A 10903-nucleotide genomic window follows, 5' to 3' on the forward strand; every position below is an offset into this window, starting at 1 on the left:
CGGTGCCGAAACTCTAATAGCGGTCGAACTAGGGAAACCAAGTCAAACGATGAGGACATGAATACAAGCGTGGAACTACTAGATGAAAGGCATGAAGCTGCCCTCGTTTGGCCGCCCAAAAATAACAGATCGAGAGGTATTACAATCGAAGAGCCAACCTTCGACACTTCAATGTCGGGGACTTAGTGTTAAGGAAGGTCACAATAAGCACCCAAAACCCGTACGAAGGGAAGCTGGGGCCGAAAGCACGCGTTGCACTCTTTTTTTCTTGAACCGGTTTTGTCCCAAATGGGTTTTCCGACAAGGTTTTTTAACGAGCCAACATCGGATTGTGCTAACTTATAATCAAAGACCGGCTATGAACCAGTGTCAAGGATCACATCAACAATATCCGAGACTTCTCTATGATTGGCCTCGAACATTAGGGGGAGCATCACCCTCGGATAATAATTTTAGCGAGGAAAGAAACTTTGTGCTTGAATAGTCTAGGCTCGATCGATAAGATTTACTGTAAGGGCCAAACGGTCAAATAAACCGTGTCCAACATAGACCGCCCGAGCCTTGACACAAAGCTTGTACACATATGTAACCTTGTATATTACGCACAGAAATGAAAGGAAGTTTTTACCTTGCGGATAAATATTTTGTACCTTAAATATTTTTTCTTTCTTACATTTGGTCCCCTAAAGACGTCGAGCACAAGGGCCACCTCACTCGGGGACTTCCGCCCAAGGCAGGATCGGACGACCCAGGATAACGAAGCCCGGGGCACCAAGCTTATTAAGCAGTGCCCGAACTTTAAAGGCCACGACCATCCCCATTCGGTGACGGTTGTCTTGGGTAAGCCCGAACGACTCGAGGTAACAAGCCCACTGGGCAACACCCGAACTAGAAAGGCTACAACCGTCCTAAAATGGCTCGGAGACATTCGAGACCCGTAACCAAAACATAAGGCCTTCAAAATTTCTAATTCGGTTTAGAAGGCTACCCTCGACAAATTGTAATCTAAAATATTCTAAGTACTTTGGGGAAAGTTTCCGGTCATATCAATCCCCCCACAAGTCTTAAGCTAAATAATATCGAGAACAAGGCCTGTCCGAACCTCCGAACAAGACCTAATTATTACGTGCTAAGGCATTTGATATCTTTACGATCATAAAGAAAAGAGAGAAAGGAAACAAGCTTAAAACTGTCGTATAGAAAAAGAGCCTATATATATATATATATATATATATATATATATATATATATATATATATATATATATATATATAATATCTTCACAAAGAAGAAACGGCCTTAACAAAAAAATACAAAGGTGCAAAAACAAAGAAAAATCTACAAGGCACCTAAACAACCTGGTCTTCGCCGAAGCCTGCCTCATCATCGGGACCATCGGAGTCTTCTCCGCACCCGGATCCGTCCGATCCCTCAGAGTCTTCTTCGTCCTCAGGATACGCCAACTTCTAGGCCTCGGTCTCGAACCCTTTAGCACTTTCAATCTCGGTCGATAAATCAAAACCCCGAGCATGAACCTCCTCGAGGGCCTCCCTTCGGGACTACCGCTTCACATATTCGATAATGTCTTTCAGGCGGTCCTGTGATGGCTCGGCATCGGCTTTGTACTGGGCCACCATATCATCGGTATCGGCCTTGGCTATTTTAGCCACCAACTTGGCCGCTTTAAGCTCCTTGGCGAGGGACTTTCGATCGGCAACATCCGAGCTCAGTTGAGACTAAAGCTCCTCAATTTTCTGAGACCGTGCCTCATCCTTCTCCCTCTTCGCTTGAAGTTGGGCCTCCACCGAGACCAATTGCGCACGGGCAGTCTTCTTTTTCGAGACCAAGCAGTCTATCTTGCCTTTCCACTCTTCGGCCTCGACCTTGATTATATCCATCTCGGCCCAGAGTTGGTCGATCCGATCAATCTTCTGTTGGACCTGCATGTTTGGACCATTAGTCACCGTGTCTAGTTCATTGTCACTAACTTCAAATATTTTTACCTGTTCAACCAGGTCGGTGTGTTATTTTCGAGCTGCGTCCAACTCATCTCGAAGGCTCTTAGCCCCTCCTTCACGTTACTCGCTGAGAACTTTGTACGTATCTCTCTTCTCAGCAAGCTCTCTGACTTCAGCCTTGAGTTGGTTCAGCTTATCCCGATACCAGAGGAAGGTTTCGTGGTGAAGCACCGAGGCTTGCAAATACGAGAAGAGATATTAGGATCGTTAAGAACTAAAGTTGTAAAATAAAAATGTTTGGTAACACCTTACCCGGTTCAGCGCCTGTTGTGCTTCGTTGAACAGGCATGAGGCGTCCACCTCATTCATTTTATCCTGGTCGTCGTCGGTTACCAGGCACCGGAGGTAGCTAGCTACCCCGACGGGGGCAGAAAGAATCCGATCATCCTCCGGGACGGTGGTGACGATTGACCGCTTCTGGCTAGGATCCGTACTCGGGGCTGGAAATCGGTTGGTCAACCTCGGGCTAGAGTGCGGCCCGCCAGCCTCTGAGGATGGACTTTTCCTCGACACTTCTAAATTTCCCAATCCGGTTAAGTCTTCCAGGGTGGACGAGTCTACGCCATCAAAGAAGTGACGAGGGGTATTGTCCACTCCGTGGTCCCCCTCGTTCGATCGTTCCTTCATCGTTTGGGCTTCGTCGAACATTGAGTCCGTGAATGAAGGCGATCACGTAATGTCTATCACACCGGGCGGGGCGGATCCGGCATCTCGAGAGTTCTCGGCCCCCACTGTAGCATCGGCCTTGCGAACTTGAGAGGGGTTAGCCTCCATCATTTCTTCCTTGGCTGCCACCCGTTCTTCGGGGACTAATGGATCTTGGGCCACTAAATGTTCGTCCTCCTCAGGCTTATCCCTGAGCTGGAGGAGTGAGTCCGAGTTAAGCACTCGGGAGCTGGAGGTTTCTTTTGACTGACGAACTAGCCTCCTTCTCGGTTTACTTTTCTCCGAGCTCGGGGAGCTTGGAGCCCTCCTCCTTTTCCTATATCCTGCCTACCCTGGAGCAGGAGACTCAACAGGTCCTCACCACTGACTGGAGGCCTAAGCTCGACATCCTTAGGTAAGCCTGCAAAAAGAAGTAAAGGAAATAAAAACTTGATGTTAAAAGAAGAAGTCTAGCACAACCTACTCGGGAAAGAAGTCTCACCATGGGAACGAGCTCCCAACGGCCCTTCGAGAGTTTGCGCCACGAGCGCTCAGAGTAGGACATCTATGAAACGATACCCTCGACCCACTCTTTGAGTCGAGGGACAACATTTGGGACACGAGCGACAACTGCACCACCACGAACACCAATAAGGAAAAGAGAAGTAAACATAAAATCAATATTCGAAGAAAAGTTCTACTTACGTGACGTATTCCACTTCTCGAGGAATGGCCTGCATTCAACCAGAATCAAGTCCGAAGTCTTCACTCGGATAAAACGGCCTTGTCAGCCTCTATCCCGATCCTCATCGATACTTGAAAACGGGGCTTTACTGGCCCGGCGCACAAGCTTTATCTGTCCCCTCGGAATATTCGGGGACTGTACAAACGGAGTAGATGATCCACAGTGAACCGGCAAGTGTCAATTTTGTTCACAAAAAACCAAAGGAGGATCATAATCCTCCACGGTGAAGGATGAGTCTTACCGAGGCATACCTCGTATCTCTTTCAAAAATCTATAATGACCGGGTCCACTGGTCCCAATGTAAAAGGATAAGTGTAAACACTTAGGAATCCCTCGACATGGGTGATAATGGCCTCCTTAGGGTCGGGAACCACTATATTTTTATCGGCCCAGTTGCAGTCTTTTCGGACCGTAGGGAGGGCCTCTTCGGTAATCGAGCAAATGTATCTCGAGACCTCCTCACACCGACCCTGTACGGAGGAAGGCTTTTCAACCTTGAAATCATCATTGACCGAGCATCCCCTTGGGATGAACATATTCAAGAGGGTTGGGTACTGGTTCATCAACGGCCACGCCCAGAGTGGTCTCCTCGACCTTAGTGGCCGGCCGCGAAGTAGAAGGAGCTTCTTTCTAGGGAACGGTTTTGGAAGTCTTTGCCATTCCTTTAGAAAGTAAAAATGGAGGAAAATCTGGAAAATATGAAGAAAGAAAGGAAGTTGAAGGATTAGACTTGTTGGCTTGAGAAGAATATGGATAAAAATTATTTTTGCAAATGACCTTGAGTAACGGAGGTAAAAGTGCTAAAGAGTATTGAAATTCTGAGGGTACGAGGGTAGAAGATTTGATGTAAAGTGAAAATGAACAGGGGGAGGGGGGGGGGTTATTTATTATAGTTCAGCGATGTTTCACCACCAAGAACGGCCGACCGGTGGCTGACATGCATTTAATGCTATTATGACATGACTGACGAGACGTTTCAGTTGTTTTATCGTTTCTGCCGTGATGGGTCGAAGTAAGAGTCGGGAGCTCATGTCGTTTCTCGTCATTTACTCTCCGAGAAACGAGGAGACTATCTGTATACGGGTAAAATCGGGCTCATGGTATACTCCGGTCTCCGATAAAATAAGCCAAGCTCGAGACATGATGACAGGGGACCGCAATCGAGGTAAAAGTCTCATCGAGTCATCCGGGTGCATGATGCCTGTCCTCGAGAATATCGGGGTCACGGTTCGGAATAGATCTTAGCCTTGAACGATTTTGAAGAACATTGTCAGGCAATCGAGCACGACCAATGGAAGGCCATAATATCCACGATCGACCGAATTTCACGGCGGTGATCTTGGCACGTATCGATGAAGAACCGGTAATCAATTAATTAGAGGATTTTTTTTACCTTTTATAGAGTTGTACCTAGAGTAGGATTCCCCTACTATATAAATGGGGCTTGATAATTCATTAAACACACTGTAACACGCATACCAAAATAATATATCGTTATTTTCTCTGTCACTAGATCTTTCTCTTTTTCATTAGTGCTGGCAGTGATGAGCCCGACTCGAGGGTGACTATTTCACTAAGGCTGGAACTATCCTACTCATGTGGTTTGAATTTATTTTATCTTTGTTTGCTCAGTAGTAACTTAATTTATTGCTTTGTACCAAATTAATTCGCATATCCTTAAAATCACTTACAAATTTAATTGTTATCCGATTTTGAGTGTAAACAATAGTTGAATTACATACAGATTTTCTCCCATCTAAATTTAAACCTTTTTTTCCTAGGCATATATCGATATAAACAATTATAGAACTGATCATTATAGAATATATTGCTCGAAAAATAATATCTACAATTTCTATAATGTTGACATAGTAGAAACAATTTAAAAAAAAATTAAAGTTAATAAAATATACTCCAAATATCAATAACGTCTCAACAAAGATCTATTAAATGGATCGAATACATGGTCACCTGAACAGAGATTTTGGGCTGATTTAAAAAATATTAATAACGGGTGTATCTCCAAAAGTTAGAAGAGTAATTTCAAATAAAAGTATATATGACTTGTGTTAAATAAGTTTAACTGTTTAATGACTCTTATTAAATTGGCTTTAGGCCACGAATTATATTAAGCTGTAACTGATTATCTATTCATTGGGTTTGTACAAACACGATAAATTTATATCGTAATTTCTTTATAAATGAGAGAGAAAGAAGAACGGAAGCCTAAATTATCGTGTAAAAAATTGAAAATAAAATATAGTTGAATTAAGGTAAAGTTAATATATTGATTTAACCGGAAATAAAAAACGTCCAATAGAAAAAAGAAAATTCAACTGAAGTAAGCATATAATTCTAAGGCGTATGTACTCTGAATAGGCCAAAAATCTGCCTTTGGAATATTTAGCGTAAAATGGCATTAAAGAACGCTATAGCTCGAGCTCACCCAAGACATAGCGAGATTAATAGTTGAGGTGTCGACATGAGCCGTGGTCGAGACATTAATAGAGATCGCGCTCAAGATGTCAACAAGGGTCGAGGTCGAGATCGACTACTAATTATAAGACTTGTAACGACTAATTTGTCAGAATAGGATATTAAAAGGGGAATATTCTAGTGAATATTCCTGATATTTGTACTATTAGGGTTTCCTATAAAAAAAAAGGCCACATATATGTATATAGAAAGAAGAGACAATGATATGGGCATATAATATTATTGCTGATAAGAACATTTTTGAAAAGAAAAACTCTCTCTCTAGCACAAACACAAAGATTGTATTTTTACAAAGATTCTTGATCATATTATTCCCTACTTTTCCATCAGATCCAAGGATTGTTCAACATCCAAAACTGGATTCAACATCCAAAACGAAGAAAGCATAAAAAACGAAGAAAGATCAAACGCTTACCCTAAGAGCAAGGCCAGCTATGCTCCTCCACAAAGTAGCATCCTTCACTTTCTCAAGGGTCTTACCCTCCAGATCGGAACATAGGGGACCAAGATAGGGGACCACGTCCTCCGTATTAACTAGCAGATCCTGGTCCAAAGGGATCGCAATAGTCCGGGTGCTCCCCTCCAATCTCACCTCGATCCGGCTGAGTCCTTTCTCCCATCGTCCTAACTTCCTCGACGTCCACATCGGAGCCCGTATCATAACCGTCTTCGGCTACACTTTTCCCCTTTGTGTCAACCCGGGAAGAAGGATCCTCGGTAGGTAACGAGGTCGATAGCTCATCCCCTCGTAGGGCGTCAGGGACTCATATTGACTGCCCCTCAAAATCCATTACGGCCTCAGGGAGCAACGTACGTCCCTCGGCCTCCGACGATGGCAGGATCATGGGCGGCAGCAAGGTGCCATCTCCAAGGTCAATGGTCGTCGTTTCTCGTACAACAAAATCCTCCATAAACGACCCCCCCTCCCCCCCGCACGGGCAGTTTTTCCACCGATATTTACAGATCGCCTCTTGCGAGAAGCGAGTTCTCGTCATTCGGCGATGATCCTTCCTCATCATCCACATCTATTAGACGACGCAAAGGGGAAGTCGAAAGCCCTGCTGCAGTAGTCGATGACCGAGTGGTCCTCGCCGCCATAGAAAGGATAGAAGCGACCTTCCTCTTACGGAATGCCGGAGTGGGAGCCTTCTGCCTTCTCGAAGGTCCTCAGGCTACAAAAGAAAAATTGAATACTATCATGTCATGCTCAAAATTGTAACGAGCACGCGGCTATGAGATCAAAACAGCATGAACCAACTCACCGGTCGTTGAAAGCTTAGGCTCGAATTTCTTGATAAAAGAAGGCCATTCGCGAATCCCCACCGTGTGAGGCAAGACTTGGCTAACCCAGTCATGAATATCTGTAACCAAAGGAAGGGGCGAAGTCTCGGCTAAGCAAGGAAAAGACGGAATGTTAGATTACGATTAAAACGGGCAAAATAAATGCTTGGCAAAAGACACTTACGGGCATAGTTCCAAGCCTCGGGGAATCCACTCGTGTTGGCCACCACGTCCTCGGTCTTTACGAAAAAGTAGCTGAGCCAGAATTGACGATTTGTTTTATCGTCCATCTTCACTACCAAACTTTTACTTCCTCGGTGACAAAGATGCAACATCGTCCCCCTATAGAAATTAGGTGCGAAGAGGTGCATCAGGTGGCAAAGAGAGATCCCGCGGCCAGCCAATTCCGCATACTTCGTTAACATGCAGATGAGTTTGTAGATGTAAGGTGAAAGTTAGGCCGGGCAGACGCCGTAGCAGCGACAAAATTCCTCCACCAATGAGAGATGATGAAAGGAGTAGCCAACATAGAATGGATATGCGTAGAACGCACAGTATCCAGGACGACGTATCTGCACCACATCACGCCCCGCCGGGACCAAATCGATGTGGGCCGGGATTTTGAACTTCGCCCTAAAATTAGTAAGAACGTCCCCATTCATCACGGATTCAGAGGCCTCAGGGTCGTCCTCAGGTAACTTCAAAAAATCAGATCTAGGCTTTTCACTACGAGGAATTATTTCCTCCACCGTAGGAAATCAATCATCCTCGAGGGCAGCAGAAGCATCGTTGCCGTGAGGAGGCATACATACCGCCAAGGGGGTAGGGTTAGACGCCATATCGGAACCAGAGGTTGAGTTAACCATAGTCTTGAAGGGGGATGTCTTAAGCACAGAAATTGGAAGCAATGGTCACTAAAATCAGGGAATTGGGTACGCAACGATGAAGCAGAATGGAGACTAGGATTCAGTATGGAAAATGAAAGAGAGAAAAACAGAGGATTCGATATTAGATGAAAGCGAAACAAACATAAATGGCCTCAGATCCCTATTTATAAGAGTTCGAGCGCCAAAACCAAGAAATCAGACCATTATTACCCAGCGCAGATATCGAAATGACAGAGGTGCAAGAAACGACGCAAAGCATCGGAAAAACGCATCATAATGATGCATGATGTCATGACGTCATTTTGAAACGACGCATCCCCAAAGTATGCAACTTACGAAAAGTCATGCTGCCACCTCGCCTAAAGCACTGCTACCCAACTGGCTCGCCTAATTTCTTCGAACAACGACAAACAGAGTCCGCTCATCAAGGCCGTCCGACCTCGTCCTTAATAAGTGGAGGACTAACTGAATAGATGAAAAATCTGCCTTTGGAATATTTAGCGTAAAATGGCATTAAAGAACGCTATAGGTCGAGCTCACCCAAGACATAGCGAGATTAATAGCCGAGGTATCGACATGAGCCGTGGTCGAGACATTAATAGATATCGCGGTCAAGATGTCAACAAGGGTCGAGGTCGAGATCGACTACTAGTGATAAGACTTGTAACGACTAATTTGTCAGAATAGGATATTAAAAGGGGAATATTCTAGTGAATATTCCTGATGTTTGTACAATTAGGGTTTTCTAAAAAAAACGTCACATATATATATAGAAAGAAGAGACAATGATATGGGCATATAATATTATTGCTGATAAGAATACTTTTGAGAAGAAAAACTCCCTCTCTAACACAAACACAAAGATTACCTTTTTACAAAGATTCTTATTCATATTATTTTCTTATTATTCCATCAGATCCAAGGATTGTTCATACGAATCTTAGATCTATCCGTCATACACCGTTGTCAGGCATAATATTCGTCATGTCCATTCATTATTGGGAGAATCATTCTCTTTATTTACATAAAGGCCATTTATCGACATTTATTGCTAGATATATCTCACTTAATTAATGTTCTTGTTATAAGAGTATTTTACATTTATTGTCATCAACTACATACAGAATCTATCTCATCTACCGTGCCTCATTGTGCTTAATATCTCGAGTTATTATCCTTAACTAGATTTAACCCTTCATCAAATAAATTTAATATTTTAACCGAAAAATTATTTTTTTTGGTCAAACATACTGCAGTTTAAATAATATCTACACTAATTAGTTTAAAAATTGAGGTATTAAGTTTATATTGGAGTTAACGGGGGTGAAGAACATTAATGTGGGAAGTTCAGAACAAATATACTTATTTGCTTCCGGGTGAATGCATCAAACTACTAAGTGCATGATATGTGTCTTAAATATAAATATTTTTATCTTTTAATCATGATTATTTATTATGTATTCTCACGTTAAATTCTCACTTAACAAGACTAACACGGGTTAATGCATATTTCAGATCCTAATAATAAGTTCTTAACGAGTAAAGAAATCTAGCATTCTAACTCTTGCAGTGAAGTTCAAATTGTGCCTCTTAATTAACAAGACCTAAAGGTTTAAAGGGAAGTTAAAAAATCATCTTGCAAAACACTTAAGTATATATGAATAGGAAAGAACAAAAAAAAATTGGACTATAGTAATAAACTTAACAAAAAAATAATCTTATTTTTGTCTAAGAATTAAGGAAATACTATGTGGTTTGGCTCCATTTGGCTAAAAGGTTAAAGAAAATTAAAGTTGTGATCTAGACGGGCTAAAACAATTTCAGCTAAGTGAGTTATGCGAATGTTAATTCGAAGGGAAGTCAAAATCAATCAGCTTCTCACTTTTAACGTCTCTAATTACACAAAAACATGCAATTCTCTTGCTGTCCTTCACATTTTAATAATGTCAAGCAAAATGGTACGAGTATAACAGATAGAAGATGTGGTATTAGTTTTAAAGGACAAAATAATAGTGGGTTGGTTGGTGCTATATATATCGTGCAAAGCCCGAGCCCCAAACCAGCAAACCCCACCGCTCATTTCTGTTGCACTCATTGACATATAGCCAACTGTAGAACTTGGAAGCTTATAGAAGAGAACTAGAGAAAGGCTACAAAAATACTAGTTCTTCCTCTATCTTTTACATATTGTTATTTTTTTGGGTATGAAATTTAAGAAAGAAAGAAAGAAAAATTATGGCAAAGATTAATAAATAAAATGAATTCCGGGCTAACACAATATCAAAAGTTAGCTAATAATATGAGAATTGTCCAAAACTATATAAGGAGATCAAGTATTCCTCTCACAACCGATGTGCGAACTCACCACCTCCCCCTTCCCACCCCACCTCTAAGGCTGGACATTTGAAACATGGACAATATAAAATAAAGGTCCAACATCGGTAAACGATGAATTGAAAGATAGTCTGGCTCTGATATTTTGATAAAGAAAATAGACTTTAGGTCTAATTCAACCCAAAAATTAGCTCGTGAGATGAGGATTGCTCTGAGACTATATAAGAAGATCATGTACTCATCTCAAAATCAATGTGGGAACTCAATATAAATTTCAAAAGTACACTTAAAATTTATGATTTTAAGCATATCATCACATTTCTATAGCTATACGTGCATGTTATTAAGAGTGATATGAGAAATTTAAAGTTGAACAATTTTCAAATATAGAAATGTAGTACGTATTATTTTTGAAACAATATTAAAGGAATCCAACTCGGGTAAACGATGAATTGAAAGATAGTCGGGCACTAATACCATCATAAAGAAAATGGACT

Source organism: Nicotiana tomentosiformis, chromosome 2, assembly GCF_000390325.3.
Source record: "Nicotiana tomentosiformis chromosome 2, ASM39032v3, whole genome shotgun sequence".
NCBI classification, from domain to species: domain Eukaryota; kingdom Viridiplantae; phylum Streptophyta; class Magnoliopsida; order Solanales; family Solanaceae; genus Nicotiana; species Nicotiana tomentosiformis.